Consider the following 18,952-nt stretch of genomic DNA (forward strand, 5'->3'; position numbering starts at 1 on the left):
AGTCTAAGCTTTCTACTACAGGTTTATTTAAATGTGTGTATTTTGTCCAAAAACAAACAAAAAAATCACAGCTAGGACATGCACTTATCTAGGACATTTGCCAGTGCTGTCAAGGACAGTTTTATGGGAATGTATAAACAAGTCCAACCTGGAGATGCTGTTCATTTTCCTCAGCGGGCTCAGCATGCATGCTTGAGTACTCATGCTGTGGAAATCTGCTCTCTCTGTCTAGCAGGTTGAGAAACGAATTATTGCAACCATCCCTCTAGGCCAAAAAAATCCACTGATTGTTACAGTAATTCGGTCTGTGCTCTCATTGCCCTTCACTTTTCAGGGGACATTTTTGTCTGCAGATCATCTAGGTTTCTCATCTGCTAGCTTCCCAGGGTGGTGTTTCTGCCTTAGTCACCTTTTTCACTCGTACCACAGAGCCATTTGGGCATGGACAGCATTTACCACCCTAATAAAACTCAGCGACTAGTGCACTCAGCTTCTGCTGTCCCTTCTCCCTACTCAGCTGGCCACTGGGGAGTACCTTTTGACATCTCCCTCTTGATTCCTCTTCACTGTGAATTCTAGGTCAGTGCCTCCACATTCCCTGTAGCGTAGCAAAATTTCCCGTGTTTATTTAAAAAACAAACAAACAAACGAAAAACAATTAAACTAGAAGAGAGGTTTTCCTGTTATATTCCCCAGCTACTACAGTCAAGTGAATAACTGCATTTAATTCGGGGCCCAAAATTTCCTTTGTTTCACTCTGCCTCTGCTGTAGAAAGCCAAGACAAATTTCCAAAAAGTACAAAGTTGATATCATGTAGTCCACCTAAAATGGGCTTGCTTAAGACTGTTTGGCACAGAGGTGAGGAAAAGACTCCGATGGGACCAGCACCAACTTAGAAATATTCCCAAGAAACCTGATCCCTCAGAGGGATCAGATGAGTCACAATTACTCATTTGCTCCTTCAGATGGTTGGGGAGGGGGACATGGGGTAATAGCCTATTAACATTAACTCATAACATCTAAAAATTGCAACAGCCCACATGCGGGTCAGTTACAGTGGCTGCCGTGTGTGGGAGACAGAGCCAAGATCTACCCAGTTGCTTGTCTCCCAAACTTGTATCTTCGCTGACTCCCGTTGCAGTCAGACCCAAGGTATGAGCTGTCTGTGTATGAGTGTTTCCAAGTGGTATTTCTCCAAGGCACAGTGTAAGCAACACTGACACGCACACTCTGCTAGTCCAAATCATCAGTTAGCCCTGCAAAAGGGCAAAATGAGTGGCAATGCTGGCTGTTTTTTGCCCTGTATCTCAAGGTCTTTCAGCCAGTCTTTATCTGCTCGGAAGACCTGGGCTGAGTAGCAGTGGGGTCCACATGACCATTTCTCAGTGAGATAAATTGGCTATCTAGATGACAATGCTTTTGGTGGCTTAAAGACAAAAGAAGCTTGCATCAGAAAATATTTAGGTACAGGCAATTTGAAAAAAGATCAGGTATCATTATGACTGAATTACCTGACTCTATCTTCACAGGAAACACAGCTATTGCAAACCTCCATTTATAGCAAAGCAAATTAAAGTCACTAATTGTTTCATATGTGCGATGTGGGAATTGCAGTTTCATTTATAATGAAACTTTGATTACACCATAATTGTTCTGGCAGAAAAATGTCTCCATTTTCAGAGGCCTCTGCTGCGTTTTCAGACTGTGTCCATGTCTGCAGTAGTTTTTCTTTTTAAATTCCTTGACTAGCATTGTGCAATCAAATCTCTTTAGGCCTTCCCAGAATTGTGATTCATATTGTCTGATTCTCAAAATCCAGACAAATCCAACAGAAACACTCCTTTAGGTGGAAGAGCAAACAGAAATGCAGTGTTATGGAGAGCCTGGTAAGTCCTGAGTGTTCTGTGCAGAGTCCCAGGGGAAATATCAGCTCATGCTTTTTACTTTGTGCTGCAGACTTCTGCACTTGATGTGTCCTCTAATACTTCTGTTTTTACAGAAAGCCACTATTCCCTTGCAGAAGGTGTTTCTGCTGCTTCCTTCTAGAGCTTATCTAGTAATTGCCTACAAAGTGTGAACATGTCTGCACTGAACACCTGGAATGGAAAGACATCATTGGAAAGACCTTTATTAACTGGTTCCTAAGGTAATTAAATGCATAAATCATATTCCTCGTGACTTTCTCCCTCCTGTAATGTGTTTTGCTTCACACTCATCCATGAAGATCAACTGACAATGTGGTTATCGATGTAACTTTGCATGTTACAGTTGTTGAGATTTCTCCTGTCTGTTTGCATGGATGAGACAGTGATTTAGGACTCTGAACCCTTTGTAGCTGGAATCTCATTTTCTTGGATTTCTATGTCCAGTATCTACACACCTGAGAGTTTTATAGAATCATATATCATAGTAATAACTGGAAGTTTACCAGCTGTGCTTCCTTCTCTAACTTTTTCAGTGTCCCCTCCTAGTACAAAGGAAGACTTTAGTTTTCAGGTGGTGCGAGAGGGGAGAAACTCTACACTCCTAGTTCCATAGAAACCCTAGGGTAGCTGCACATAGCATGGTGAAGGAACACCTGTAATTAATGTCAACAGATTTGGGCATGAAGGTACTGACAACACCGTGTAATTTCGGCCCAAATCTGGGATACTTGCTGCTGAGACCGAAGGTGTTGTTTGCATGTCATCGATACCGGGATTGAACTGTGAGGTGAATATTCACATCACTGAAGTGAGAAACATTTAATTTCCTCAACATCAACCCTCTGCAGTCTAAAAGTGTGAGTAAAATGTGTCAGGCCACTTTCTGTGTGTACTTTTGTGAAATGAAACAGATTTCCAAGATATGAGAAAATTAACACCCCCAAACAAAGCTGTTTTTCCAGATGACTTCAGCCTTTCCATATTAACCACTATTCCACAACAAGACTTGCATTTTTCTGAGTAACAGTTGTAGGCAGTGGTAGTAATACTCTTTAGCATCTAGCTAGCATTACTAATGAATTTTTATGTGTGACACACTTCTGCATAGAAAAACTACTACATTGACATGAAAATATGGAACCATTTTAACCTGGATAATTTAGAAGCTTTTCCTCTACTTACATTCCATAAATATTAATGGCTAGGTAGCCTGTGGAAGATATGTTTCACTGCTCATGTTACAAGTCTCCCATGTGACACAGGCATTCACTTCTGTATATTTGAGCACAGCACTGAAAATGTTGTGTCAGTATTTTAGATCTCAGTGTTGTCAGCTGGAGAAACCAGTACTTCTAAAAGTCTGTTTATTCCTACATAAGATATGCCATCTTCTGAAACTCCCAATGCTGGGAGTCCAGTGCAACCAAAAATCTGTCTTTGAACTTCTTTCTTACATTTTGCATTTTTAACTTCTTCTGTGCAGGTTTTTTAAAAACCTTATATTTTTCCTCCATGAAATTCCAATAATTATGCATCATAAAGTCTGAATTTATAGTAGAAACATCTGCATGAGTGTCTTGGTATGTCATACAGTTTGAGGTAGGCTAAAAAACTCCTTTGATCAGTTATAATAAATTTATTGGTTCAGATAACGTCAAAAATATCCATTAACAATTAACATTAGTGCTGAGGCACATCCCATAATTGATTATGTCAAATTGTATTCTTGAGCAAAAATACAGAGATGTCTGAAGATACTGGAAAAAATATAATTGACAAATTTATTGTAATCTATCATAAACCAAATTAACATATGGAAAATTATTCAGATAATTCTTTAGGAATCTAAAGGGAATTCTTATTATGTTAGAATGTCATAAGCTAGACACTACCATGAAAGCCATCAAAAGAAAGAAAGGTAAAACTAATTAAAGCATTTTCAGTAAAAGCACTTTTCATTACAGAATTCCATATGTCAGAACTGAAACTATTCACAGAAAAGGGTTGATTTTAGTAAGTCTTGGGATAATTTAAATTCCAAATTGTCAAAATAACTCTTTCTGATTCTTTAAAGAAAAAGTTTTCTGTGACATAAAATTCATTTTTTTTTTCTCTTGAGCAATTTTTATTAATACACCATGAAAAAGGTTTAAATAAATCATCAGGAAAAAAATATTTGGATTGCAGCAACAATTTTTAAATTATTATTGTGACATCACACAGAATTTCATTTTTTTCTTTGTCCTCAGTCAGCTTTGAAATCTCAAAAATTCCTGTAGATCAGAAAACTGCTTTGCATTCAGCTCTTATACAAATGTCAGCATTTGAATATCTCAGCATACCGTACTGCTGGATTTAGTTAGCAGTCATAAGACAATGTCAGTATTGTGAAACCTATGCAAAATTGCAAATTGTTCATTTTGGGGTATATTTTTCACTGTGTCTTTTCAGATAGATATAAGTTTCTAATGTTTAACGTTTTGCACTCTTTTTTTTTCTGTTAGTGACCCTATCACATTTTATAAATAGCTGTTGTATGATTTGGGGGCTTTCATTATCATCCAGTGATAGACAGTTGAACCATCAGTGTGCATTTCATGTGCAAATCCTCTCATTTTCTGTTATATATTTGCTTCCATGATTTTTTTTTTAAATGCAATTCCTTGATGATAAGTAAATCAATTCAAAACCACAACTAACTGACTGAGTTCCCTACATAAAAATGCTTAATACATTACTTTTTTGTACTGCATCCACCCAAATGCCAAGAGGAATGTTAAAATTCACACCGTATTTAGGAGGGTAGCAAATTTGGGCTTGGGCATGTTCAAACAGAATTTTTTAAATAATATCCATGGAGGTAGGTTCTTAACTACTCCCTGCTAACTTGTTTATCTTTAGTTAATACTATGTTGTTGTCGTGGCCAAGGAGAACACGTCTTTTCCAGTAACAGCTTTGAAATCAGTGCAGGGACTACATGATAAAAGCAAATCCTTAACCTTTACCCTTTATCATCTTTATCATCAAACAAACCTAAGAGTCAAACACCTCTACCAAGACTTCTGAGTCAAAGGCAGCTATCTGCTGTATCAGCTTCAATTTCCCAGGGGATTAGGTGGCAGGTTTTTGTTGTAAGCACGATAACAGCCTGTTCCCAAAGCGACTAAGGCTTTTGGTGAATGAGGCAACACCTGCACTGTGTGTTGAGGCAAAACACAAGTGCATTCACGGTTGTGGGCCGGTAGATGCTGAGATGTAACAGCTTTGAGCTTGAGGCCCTGGCTTCTCAGGTTTTGTTTTATTCAAACTGCAGACAAAGCAATTGCCCTGGATCCCATGCAGATGTATCCAATGTGACTGCAAGAAGGTCTTGCATCCTTTTCAACAGCAGCAGACAGAAAGGTCCTCCTTGTATGTACAGGCAGTGCAAGACCAGACACTAAATGGAAAAGGCTGGTGCCCCCAGACCAGCAGCACAGGGCAACTGTTGCCAGTTCTCCCATCAACTCCAGAACATTTCCCTCTTGTTTTATCTAGTGGAGGGCTTAGCCAGTTACTGGTCATGGGGCAGGCACCAAATCTGTGCAGACACCATATCACTGATGCCACTGTGTGGCAAGGGTCAGAGAAGATGGACATGCAGAGCCAGGAATCATTAGCATACTGATACATATCTGCCATTTATTAATGAAGTAAGACTCACAGGATGAAGTAAGACTCAGCAGGATGACTGAGAGGACACAGTACTGCATGAGAGTGCTCTTAGGGCAGACTCTGACCCTCTCAGATATCTAACAAATAAAGGAACAAAGACTTAAAATCATCAGCTGTTCACCCTACCAAGAACAAAGAGTTTCCAGTGCTGCTTTATCACTCACTGAAAGATCCTACCATTGGCTACAATTAACTTCATTGACCTAGCTCTTACTTTGGCCGAGGTTTCAATTTCTTTCATCCATAGTGGATTAAGCCTAAGACTTAGTCAGAAAATATTCAAATCTGATTGAGTTTTCTGCAGGATCTCGGCAGACTTGAATTAGAGCTATGTAGCATTTAAGCTAGTATACTTGCACTCACTAAGTAACCTTCCAAATCTCCCCGCAAGTCATTCCTGAACAAGAGAAATGCTATCTCTCTTCAAACAAATCATTGCCCAATCTGTCCTTAGAAGAACAACCACCTTGTTCTTTAGCTGGGACATTTTTCTGATGGACTGTAAAGGGTTTCAGGACTGTCCTGAATACCGTTTGGATTCCTAGTGCACTGTATTCTTAACTGAATGTCTCAGAAAAGGAACAGCTCCATCTAAAATGGCTGACACTTTGAGTATACTGTTTCCTGGAAAGAGGCACCAGCACAGCTTCTTCAGTTTACAAGCATCCAGTCTGTGGCCAAAAATGTTCTAATGTCTTCCACCTCTCCACAACTGCCGGTTTTAATACTCCCTGTCCCACTAGGTAGGAATTCAGGAAAAGACAAAACAAAAATACATTGACACTTATCTTAGTGGGGTGCAACTGAGTGCAAGGTGAATATGCAGCTATACTTGGCATCTCTGGGGCAGAGTTTTAAAAGGTAATAATTTAGCAGCTCAGTCAGCAGTAACACATTAATAACTGAATCCAAAGGTAAGGTATCTTCAGCTTTGTGGCCTTACAGTGAGCAATAAGTACCAAGGTCCACCTCTAGCCAGCCAGCTTGCTGTAGTGGGAGAAGAGATTTTTGCACCCGTACACTTAAGCTGTATTCAGGACAGATGTCTCTTTCACACAATTTTTTGTCATGGCCTTGATGTCATGTTAGACATAAGAAAATGATTTCACACATGTAGCTGCATGGGAGCTGTTAGAGGCTTAGCATACACATCTGTACATCGGTATGCGAGGCTGTCCATCTGAGAGATTTGCAAGCAGAGAGGGTTCTGACTGGAAGTTGCCGTCCACCTTCTACCCCTGAATTTTGGTATGTGTAGTTCTGGCCTTTGCTTAGTACTGTCTCCTCCGAGCTACAACGTCAAGGGTTAAGAAGGTTTGGTATATCTCAGGTTAATGCTAAACGATTATCTAGAATACAAGGTGTTCTTAATTAATGGTTAAACCTATCTCACCAACCTTAGGAACATGCATCCAAAATTTGAGTCAAAGAGGGCCAGATCAGTCTCGTAATCCAAAGACACTTTGCCACCTGATACAGATCCAGACATAAGGGTGAGCAGGAGCCATAATGATCACAAAAACAATGGCAGAAAATATCATCAACTGCTCAGACTTCATCCAGAACAGTTATGTTATGCTGTGTTATGCTTCATAGAATCAAAATTCCATATGTGCTTGGGTGAAATATTCTAATGTTTAGCTACTTCCTGTCATTATGCATGAAATACCATTTTGTGATGATAAATATTGAGCCATAAAGCACTGCTGAGTTCAGGAAAGATTTCTTGTTCTCAGTCTGTTCTTCTGATGTTACAACTGGGTGACTTGGGACTTATTACGCACTGCTCTTTCTCTTAATCTAGTGTACTTAGCTTCAATGTCAATTTTACACACTCCCCCTGGAGCTACATGAAAAAAGAAGTCTTGATCATTGCCCAGTTTTATGGAAATCCAATGTGAGCAATTATGAGCTGAACCCTGAGAAGGTCACATTTGTAAGTAAGAGCAAATAAGGGAGCTCAGTGTGAGTGACTGCCCTGTGAGCAGCAAAGACAAAACAAGATGCAGACACACTCCACTGCTCACTGTCTCCACAGTGCTTGCTGAACCAATGCCAACTATCACCTGTGCTCCAGCACAGCCTCCCCATGCCATTGCCCAGCAAGCAGTGCTCCAGGTGACAGCGCTTCTGTGACAGAGGAGGAGTCAGGCATGTCAAGGAGAAGGGACAGTGAGTACCCTGTAACCTGGGTGCCATTCCAGCTGGAAAAAGATTCTCACCCTCTCCCACAGGTCTCTCTGTCTTTGATCTGCTTGGGCTTTTGACAGCTGTGGGATATGGTTACCTTCTCTGAGGGGTTTTTGGCTGCAAGCAAAAAAATCCACATCATTTCAGTGCTTGTGTCGTATTGAATTATTCGGGCAGGAAAGGACTTAACAGCTCTCCTTTCCTTATTTTATCTTGTATCACCTGTATCTCATTTCTGCTCTGTTAGTGCATTTTATTTTTTGCCTCTCTGCGTCATACCTTTAAAATTCTCCCATTTTTGGAAAAGTTGCCAAAAGGTAAAAAGTGAAATAAGGCATAGCAATTCTGCAGAAATTGATTCATTCCAAATGGAAATGACTTTGATGTGGTATGATTTTAAAAATAATCTTTTTTACTATTATTATTATTATTCCAGATCCACTATTCAGTTTCACAGGCTTGAAATACACTGATTCTCATGTGTCCTGAATGACTTCAGAAAAGGTTTGATTTACATTTACATTTTGTTATTTTAATTTAGTTTAATTTATTTTATTAGTCTTTCAGGAATATTTTGGTAACTGTCAAGTGTCCATAATTTACCACAATAAAAGACTGGTGAATGAAGAGAGGTATCATTTCCCTCTTTTAGACTAAATAACAATTGCTCATTAATATACACAAATGTGCTGAGACAACTACTTCTGAGCCCTAGATTTAAGCGGCAGAGACCTCAACAGCTCTCCTGTGGACAAGCTGACTTCTAGCGTTGCTCACATTGAGGCGTTCTCATGTGCCACACTGAACTGGAAGAAAATCTTGTTTGCTAATGGATTTAAAACATAAAGCTTTTTTGCTTATATTCATACAAACCAAAAAAGCATATTCAGTAAAAGTCTTCTTAAATAACATTTACTGTGACCATTTCACTTTTTTTTTTTTTTTTTTTTTTGGTGCCTTTTCTAGCCTTATAGCCTTGCATTTGGACTAAAACAGATGTTTCTTCTGTTCTCATCTGGTAGCTTTTCTGGTACTAACTGGGAAAGTGATAAAAATTGTAAGTATGTAGTTTATATTTGTGAGGTGACTGACAAAAATGCTGTAAAAGGTGGGGTAGTATAGGTTAGGATTGACAGAATGTTTACAAGGCATGTGGCTTTGTAAAAATTCTGTCATGTATATATTTCTTTTTTCATAAATGTTCATTCCATGCATCTGCTATGTTACTACAGGCGGTAAATCTGTTTCTCCTTCCTTATTCTTTTCTTCTGCTGCATATAATTTCTACAGTTTATATATAGTTTGGCAACCACAGGAATGATATTGAAAAACAGGGAGAAGTATCTGTCCATATTCAGGTACTTCTGTATGCCAGGAGACTTGGCATTTAATAGTTGACAGCTGATTTCACATTTGATGCAGATTAGTAGTGCTTCAGACCTAGCATCTCTTAACCCCTATTTGTCCATTAAGTAATGCTGACTTTTTTGTAGTGCAAACTAGCCAAATGATAGTTTCCCAGGCTTACAGAATTGCTCATTATGTCACCATCATTGTCCTATTTGTGCTCTTGGCTCTGGAAGTAAAAGGACCTGCAATTCCCCTTTGTGCTACCTGAGTCTTCTTTTAAGGGGGAGAAAAAAAATAGAGGATTTTTTTTTTTTTAGCTTTCTTTAGTTTTTATTTTTGTTGTTGTCATTAAATAGTAGCTTCTACTTCGATGTAATAACATGGAAATGCAGCTAATTAAATCCAAGGATTGTGAAATATTCAGTACTGAAAAGGAAGCTGCCACAAAATCCATTTGCAGAGCATATCAAAAGGAAAAGAGCAAGTGTAACCTGGAAAAATTAATAAAAATTGACCAGTGGAATCTCTGAGATAAGATTCAAAAGGCTGTGGACATTCTCCAGGCCGTGATGTATTAAACAAAGTGAACCTTTTAGGTTATGACTTGGCCCTAAATGAATGGGATAATTAAAACCATGATAATATTTATTCAACATGGATTCATTTAATTTGGAATAGGACTCATTCATTCATAAGCATGTAGAAGTGAGATCTGCTGGACGTGACTGTATAAACTGGGTTGGGGAGCTAAGCATTTTTAGCATTTCTTTTCAACCACTCGGATGGGCGTCTTACAAACTCAGGGTGCAGAATGGATTCAGCCCAGACTGTATGGAGAAGCAGTGGGCAGCTGTGGGATTTGCCTCAGTGCACACCTGCAGTTGTAGGTGGTGTGCCAAAGTGCAGGTGTTTGGGAGCACGTGGGGCATGAGCCATCTAGATGCAGGCAGGTAGCAGTTATTTTCCCTCTCATATACACAGTGTACCTGGGGAATTAAAATGTAGATTTAAGGAATAAAAAATGGTGGAGAAAACAGAGACACTGATACCAGAAATGAAACTACCACAGGAGTCTTATACTACAGGTATAAGACTAAGTAGTCAGAAGTACCTAAGTTGCATTGGTATTTGTAGGTCTATGTTCACAGTCCTCTAAATTGTTGCTGCTTCTTCTTCTTCTTCTTTCACTTCAGTCACATGCCTGTAAAATGTTTTGCCTGACTTGGCAGAGAAATACACTCCTCTTCTTTTCTATGCTAGATTATCAATTATATTAAAGGCTTCTCTGCCTACTAATGAGAGAAGGAGAGGATGAGTTTTCACTGATAACTTTTCTTTGAAGTAAAAATCTTTAGTAGAGCCCTCTCTTTTCTAAGGACACTATAATCATCTTGATGGGAGGAAAAAAAAAAAAGAGAAAAAGAGGGGGGATTCTGGCTCTCTACCTATCTTCCTCCCACTCTCTCCCTCGTTTTCCCTCTCCCTCTCCTTTATGCATGTGCACACACACACACATAATGAGCTATGGAAATAGCAGCCTACATGTATTTTCTGAACTGCGTGTTTACATTCACCCAGGTATAGCTATTTCTTCCAAATGGCCCATACCTGTAATACGTGCACAACAACAATCGCATACCATACTTCAAGGACTTTAGTTTTATTCTTTTTAGTTCACTTTTATGGTTTTGACCTTTATTTTCTGCACACATCCTGTCCCATCTTTTGTAAATTAATTTTATAGACACAAATATTTGCTCTAAAGGAATTTGGAATTATAAACACTTACACTCAAGGAGACTTTCTTTTAAACATGAATGCTTTGCTACGGAAATACTTGCATTCTCCTACACTTAGGGAATGAAATCTGTATCTTGTCTGACCACATCCAGTGAGGCAGCACAGCTTGAGTTATAATTATGCGCCATAATTCCCTGTGATAGAAGTATACTGACAATAATCAATTCAAATGCATCCAGATAAATACATTTAAAGTAAATTCATATTGCTGGAGGATGTTCAGCAAGAAGAAAAAAAACCCAAACTCCAGTAGCCTAGTTACTTATTGGGAATAGCTCTCTCTGCCCTTATGCTGATATATTCTTTGGGAACAATTTAACACCGTTCCTAGAATTAGCAAACATTTCATAATCACCTTCTTGGGAAAGAAATCTCTCCGTAACACTCAGGTTGATTTTGCAGGCATCAGAGTGTAAACAGCTCATGTTCAGCACAAGACAGGGTGTTGGGGGGGCTCTAAAGCATAACCTGGAGACGTCAGCCTCAATTCCCTGCAGTGGACTACATTCTTCTTCTTCGAGAAGGACAAGTGAAATCCTGATCTCACTGAAGCCTGGGGGTGTTTTGACAGCGCCTTGCCCAGCATTCAGTTAGGGGGGACGGCTTCATTTCCATTGCAGGGGGGAGCGGTGAGGTGTGTGGGGACAGTCAGGTGCTGCAGCCCTTCCCTGGGCCACCCGCCTTGTGCCCGCTGTAGCAAAGCCCCTCTGGCCACTCTTGTTCTGCTCGGTCACACCGCCAGGCAGTGATGTCTACAGGCAAAATGTGTTCTTTTTAAGTGAGATTAACTGCCTGTGATAGTCAGGAGAGATTGCAGTGTGGTTTGTAACCCTTTCAGTGTCCCAGGACAAACTCCATGGAAGCCCGTCCTGCATGCAGGGTGCTGCAACTGCTGCTTGCAAGCACCTTTGCTATTGAGCTGGCATGCCAAGAGGCATGGAAAGTGATGACTGAGTGTCCATCTGATCTATTGTAATACTTGATCATTATTCTGTCAAGTGCCGTGTAAGAGGAGAGAGCAGCAGAAAGAGCCCTGGAAAACTTGTTCTTGTAAAAATATCTTTGAGCTCAATGTTCAGTAATTCCATAGCTGCAAGAAGGACCAGAGTTTATAAGCTTTATTTTATTTGATTATAGAATGGTCTGAGTGAAGGAAAACAAATTGAGTGAAAACTTTACTTCTGATACTGTTTGCCCAGTCTGAGACCTTAAAAAGAAGAGGTGACTAAAAAACCCACCACTTTTAATTTAAATGTATTTTTTTCCATCTCTTTTCTTTCTCTGCAAACTTGAATATGATGAGAGAAGCTTTCCACAGTTACAAAATACATTAGTTGATTATAGCTCATTTCCTGGACCCCATGGATCCCTGCACCTCATCCTGTTAGTAAGCTTCCCCAATAAATTCATTGCTTTTCAACTTGAACCAAGGAAGGCTTTTATGATATTTTATGCTAAAATATGTTTACCTGAAATAATTGCTCAGAAGGGATCTACAGGATTTAGACTGCTCAGAAGGGATCTATAGGATTTAGACTGTGATATCTGAAGGATTTAGACTATGATAGTGCTCTATGTCTCAAAACAGAACAAGGAACTTATGACCAAATGGCTCTGCGGTAATCTGATTGGACCAAGCTCTCATGTTATGTATAATATCATGCATAATCATATAGCTTATTGATTTCCTGTAGAATTTCTTGTATGCTCATGTTATGGTACTGTTCCATAATCACCAAAATTCATGGAATGAAAAGTTGAAGAGAATTATACAAAATTAAGTAATGCTTTTGAGCCTATGTCTTTCATATACCTGAAACTAGCCAGTTAATAGCCAGTTAATAGGGTGATTTGTTTGTTGCTGGAAAGGTGAGGGGAAAAGCATTTGTAAGACTAACCTCTCATGCAAAGATAAACTAGATTAATGGTTTACAAAATGTTCTGAGGAAAGTAACTCTTTTACCTGCAGGGTTTTATGTAGGCATGTGAGAGGTCTGTTTGCAGTACTGGAGGGTTGGCATTCGGTGCTTATGTAGAGTTATACCTGCAAACCAACCCAGTAGTGATTCGATGTCATCAGATTAAATTTGGAACAGATTTCTTTGCTCTTTCCAAGTGAGATAATTTTCGAGAAGCCCTCCTGGGTGAGGCTAGACTTGTTCCTTTTTTAACCTCCGCACCTTTTAAACCATATGTTTTCTATAAAGACATTTAAAGGGTATTGGTTAAAGTCTAAGATTCCTAAATTCTAGATTATTTGTCTGTATCTAGCACAGAGATCTTATGTGGCCCAGAGCTTATTATCTAACTTGTTATGTTCCTCAGATTCATTTACTCTGAAATTCTAAATTTGTCTGTCTCCCAAGTGGGTAGCTAAGGATTAAAACTTCTTTTCACTCTATGACAGGATATGTTGTATGGACAAGAGTGGGCTGGGAGCTTCAGTTCATCAGTCCTCAGAGATGCCAAGCAGCCACATCTTCCACTGACTGAGGAGGTGTTGGAGAGAACTGAACATCTCCTGGGAGAGCCTGGAGAATCAAATCAGAGCAAAAATACAGCAGAGTCAGCATAGATACACAACCATACCTACATATATATGCACATTTACACACCCATATCAGCCAATTAGTCTGATAAACTAGCTAACATTCTGTCAGAATTGCTTTTGTTATGAGTATAAAATAGCTACATAAATCAGCCATTTCCCTTCATTGCAACCCCAGTCATTGCCAGAGAACATATTCCCTTAAGCGCAGTAGAAGCTAAGAGCAGCCAGCACTTTCCCTGACCCCTGTTTCCAGGATTGCTTTCCAGCGAGTTCTTGCTATAAGAAGCTCTGTTTTTCCATCCCAGATGAAGGTGACTAGGCTTATCTTACCATCTGTTTTCTTCTAGTCTCTGGTGCAACAGCTTTCAAGAGGTACAAGGAGGCTTCTGAGACCACGTTCCTTGGCTTTGGCCATGGTTTGCCATGTGGCCAATTGCCTTGGGAAACAGCTTCTAGAAACTCCCATTCTCTCGCTACAAAGGGCTTTAATTGTCTTCTGCTCAGTCATAATTGTGCCTTGCACATGTGGCAGTTTGACTATAGTCTCCAGTTGTATGCCGATTAGATTCTCTTTAGATGGGAACAGCCTGTGCACAAGCTCCAAAAAATCGTTAAAATATACGCTAAAAGACTTTACAGGATAGAATTTTTACAGACACAGGGCCTGGCCTGGCCTGACTCTCCTTCAAGTTGATGCAAAGAAACCTACTACCCTCATGTGATCTCATTTTTGTTAAATAATAAGTAGAAGGAGCAAGAAATTCATAGACATGTTCAAGCTGGTTCAGTAAAGATATTTAGAACCTATACAGAGAATTTTCTTCTAGGTATCATAAAAAGGGACCTTAGAAATGTTTCTGTTCAGTTACATTTAAATATACCATGATGGGATGCCTTCTAAAGTAATTGTTTCCTGCATGCTGTTTGCAAGCTAAGCATCAAGAGACAAGTTATAAGTAGCAATAAACAAACAAACAAACAAATAAACAAATAAAAGGTTAGGTTAGGAAGCCCAGCAGTCTCTCAGACCATATCACCTGTGCAGAAAGACAGTGGCCACAGCTTAATTGTTGCTTGAGCACCTAATGGAGATGAGCACCAAAAAGATATTCACAGCTTTTTCTCAGTAATCCTTTTGAAAAGAAGAATAAAAGAGGAACAGTGGTTGTTAAAAGGGAAACCAGAAAACACTGTAGGATCAGCTCTTGAATAAATATGGTCTGGATTTCATTAAACTCCACACACCTCTGCAAAAGCTTCCCCTAGTAACTAAGGGAAGAACATGCTCCCCATTACTTTTCCTACTAGAATAATTACAGTATGTTAAGGCACAGCAAGGCAGGTCACAGCAAAGCCTGTTTGGAGTTTGCATTTCAACTGCATATTATGCACTTGCATTGTAATATATTCATACTGACAGCATCGTTAGGGTGAATTAATCTAAATTATGTCTAGACGCATATTTTCAACAACAAGCATCATAGACTGCTTGGTGGCTGACTGCTCAGAGGAATTAACCATGGAAATCTCAGGCATAAACCTTACAAATAAACGACTAAAACGATAAGCAGAAGAATAAATTAGTTTAGGCCATGATTCAGGAACAATACCAAAACCTTCTCCATATAATTTTATTAGTTTATGTGTTCGTTTACCAGTTTACCAACTTTAATTGCGATCACCTCTGCTGGAGAGACATAACCCAACCGTAATGCTGTCACAGTCTCAGAAGCCAGCACGAGGGTGCAAGGAAGTCACAGCAAGTCATTGGAAGCATTGACTTCTACTTATGTGCAGTTAAAGTGCCCAGATATACCCACACTTTGAAAGATTTTCATGAATATCCTATGGCTATTTTAAGTCAGGTGTGTCAGGAAACTTAGCTATCATTTCAACATTAGTAAAGGTAAAGTCATACATTAGCATTGTTCCACCACTATTGGTAATGCGGGAAGAAGGAGGCTTGCAGTTCCTGCTGTTATTTATTGTTTGTAAGAGCAAAGGTTTTAGGAGCAACACTGATTACTTTTAGCAATTCCCACCTAAGATAATCATTTTATTACCCAGCTGCAATGAATCCACAACACTGCCAGTGCAGCATGTAATTAATTGTAATTTTATAGACCACGTATACACACTACTTCACCCTAAACTCACTGTGGGGTAGAAGCTTGCAAAGGCAGGGCGATAGACAACATATGAGAGGTTTGGAATTTTGTCATCACTGGAGCTGTGGCTCTCAGGAGAGCTCTTGGGGCAGCCAGGCATGCAGGGGACACCCAACCCGGAGGATGTGTGGCCGAGGAATCCCCATGTCACCAGAAAAGACCATGCTGCTGTGTCACGATGGCATTCCCCAGCAGCGGCATGAGGACAGCGTGTTCCCAGCTCCTGGGAAAATTAAATGCTTTCTTCCCTAGCATGGGGTTTGTTACAGCCTGTTTGGTTTTAAGATCTTGATCTGTCTGCAGTAATGCAACCCTCGTGCGTGCTGTTCGGGAGGACTGGGGAGGGAGGGAGGAAAGGAGGCTGAGCACAAGCAGGGCGCGCTTAGATGCTGGACAAGAGAAATGTGAGACCTGACACTGCTTTGGCACCGGAGCTCTCCATGCTGGAGAGCGCTGGTAATTTTTATGCTTGAGGAGACCCACAACAGTAAATTCAATAACTCGACATGCCTAATTTCTCTGTGGGGAAGCAGGAAGCATTAGCATGGGCACAGCCTTCCGTAACACGTCCAAACAGCTTCCAGCCTGGAGAAGGCTTTCACTCGGCTGAGTCAGAGTGCAGGCAGAGTTACCGTCTGTGCAGATGTGCCTGTAGATAAAGCAGGTGGGACCAGCGCAGCACTAGTATTGTACATGTCTTATAGAAATGGGGCTGAGGTAAGAGAGATGGCAGCACAGAAAGGTCAAATTCACTTCTTAAGATTGCTCAAGAGGCCTGAGCCAAACCTTCCTGCATCCTGGGTAAGTAAATGCAAGTGCCTTCCTGAGGAATGGCCTGGACTTGCTCCCTGAAGGCAAAGGTTTACCTGCAGAAGCACTATTGCTCTTACCTTTAATAAATGTTTAGTGAAATGCTCTGTCAAAAGTTGTTTAGAAAGCAGAAATGGAGAAGTGAGCTTACCTCTGTGTATGGCATTAGTTAACCACTGCTAGAAGCTGGCATGCATTTCTGGTCCTCACTCCCAAAGGGAGGCTGAGGAAATACTACAGACGTTTCAAAGGGGAGCCAGAAAGCTCTCCTGTGGGCTGCCAAGCAAACCATAGTGGCAGAGACAAAAGGACTGTAATTTATTCACTTAAAAAAAAAAAAGGCAAAAAAAAAAAAAAGCCCAAGGTGATTTACATATTTTGTACAAGTGATAGCATACAGGATGGATGTCTGGGAGTAGAGAGCTTTTAAACTTCTACTGATAAAGGCATGACAAGATCCAATCGCTGATAAATGTCCTTCAGTGGGAGAAACTCCAAATCACAGGCTGCAATCAGTCCTGAGGAGCTCACATGATTGCCTTTGGGCTATGAAAGAATTCCTTCTTTCTCCCTTCTATATATATTTTGATTACTTCCCCTACCCACCTAGCACTTTCTGAAGTATTAGACATTGGCCACCAGCTGGAAACAGGGCAGTGGTGGCATCAAACCACTGATGGAAGTCAGTACGTAGTATTGGTGTTCTGCTTTGTATATCTTCCCCTCAAGCTCAGGGTCATGCCAACAGACAGATTTGAGGTTGGAAAAGCATTTTATTCTAGGATAGATTGTTAATAAACTTGACGGGTATTAACTTTATCTTCAGCAAAAGGTGCAGGTTGCAGTCTGGAATTCCTTTGTCCCAGGGCCTTCAGGGTGCAGACACTTCTCTCTTCTTTGCACCCGGTGCACGGCTTTTTCTCCCAAGAATAGAAACATTTAGTATAACTGTAGTCTTTGGGACATGCAGGAATTCAAAGGATTCTCTCGGACCAATAAAAGGACATCACTACCCGAGTTAAACATTTTTAAAAAAGTCCCAGAAAGTCCATCCCAGCCACTGCTCTGTCCTAGTACTGCCTGAACTCCTCATGGAAGTCCCCCAGACTGGCAGCGACAAGCAGCTTGAAGCTTGCCTCATTTCTCTTCCACATCAGGATCAGTAAAATGAAACTTTTTCTGTTTGTCTCCCTTTAACAACCTAATGTAGCAGGTTTTCTTGGAAGCTCCCAAACTGAGCATACTAGATTCAAAATGCAATGGCAGCAGCTTTTAAAACATAGCTAGCGAAAAAGAAGGTCTTTATGTACCTGGCAAAGGGAGAAAATGCCTAAATGAGTTATGGTCTGTTTACACAGGTTTATTCACCCTTTCTTTGCTTGGGGGAATTTAAACCCCACATTTTCAGGGACAAATCCTTGTTTTTGACATTCCCTTAAGCACTCTAGATACAAAGGCTTTTTACAAACAGATAAACACAAACAGCAGTCATGAAGTCGCCATCTTTTGAAGAAAAATGCAATGTCCATTGAATGTATTGGAAGGAAGAGTATACTGATATGTTCTTTCTAATGTAAATTAAGGCCTGGGAATACTGAGTGAAAGTACTGAGATACCTGCCTGCAAGGAGAAGTGGAATACTGGAGTTTTAGCCCAATTCTTATCAGTTTCCCATCAGCTTGGCTACCCTTCTCTTTTATCCTCTCTGTGGCATACAATGCTCCTCTGCACTGTATGAGGAGCCTAACCAGAACCAACAGTGCATCAGGAGACTGAAAGAAAACAACAGCAGCAACAACAACAACAACAAAAAGAGCTTCTGTATGTTAGTCCTTTGGTGGACCCGAAATTTCTACCTGAATAAGAGAGAAACAACAAGCCAAAGAAGAAAACTAAAAGTATATTCGGTATATGGTTACTTTCGTAAAGTGCCCGTGAGAAACACATGGGCTTTTTATGAAACCTTTTGTCACAAATGAAGTTATTCTATGAGCAGCAAGAAAAGAAAAAAAAATCTTTGGTGTGAAACAAGAATTTTTGGCATGGTTCTTTCATTCACTTTTTAAGCATTCTGTTTAATGGAAACACACCTAAGTGAGCAGTCTGTATATGTAGCCCTGTTTCCCCTTAGCTTTTGAACTTACTTGTTGATTTGAATCAAATTTGACATAAGAATAAAACACTGCTTGAACACTACTTGGAGGGGAGTTGGAAGGGGAAAAAGTGTAGGGGAATCTTCAGAGGGGGCAGAAAATCCTAATATTGGTCTGCTAAATCAACCAATAGACAGAGCCCTGTAAGAAACTTTATTTTATGTTTTATACTGATTGCTTGTATCTGACTCTTTCTTCCCGCAGATTATATCCAGAGATTCTCAAGGTCTAAGCCTCACTTATAAATCCTTCCAATAGCTGTCTGTTCTTGTGACCCTTGCAGGAACTT

The 18,952-nt window shown here is 40.1% G+C and overlaps 1 long non-coding RNA gene across 1 annotated transcript; it reads left to right on the forward strand.

Moving 5' to 3' along the window:
• Nucleotides 1-1,756: 1,756 nt before the first annotated feature.
• LOC121067022 lies at nucleotides 1,757-18,704 on the forward strand. Its single transcript, XR_005818070.1, has 4 exons — nucleotides 1,757-1,887; nucleotides 2,001-2,147; nucleotides 8,268-8,335; nucleotides 13,389-18,704. It is a non-coding gene; the product is annotated as an uncharacterized LOC121067022 (long non-coding RNA).
• The last annotated feature ends 248 nt before the right edge of the window (nucleotides 18,705-18,952 follow it).

The sequence above is a fragment of the Cygnus olor genome, chromosome 3 (genome assembly GCF_009769625.2).
Source record: "Cygnus olor isolate bCygOlo1 chromosome 3, bCygOlo1.pri.v2, whole genome shotgun sequence".
In the NCBI taxonomy this organism is placed as follows: Eukaryota; Metazoa; Chordata; class Aves; order Anseriformes; family Anatidae; genus Cygnus; species Cygnus olor.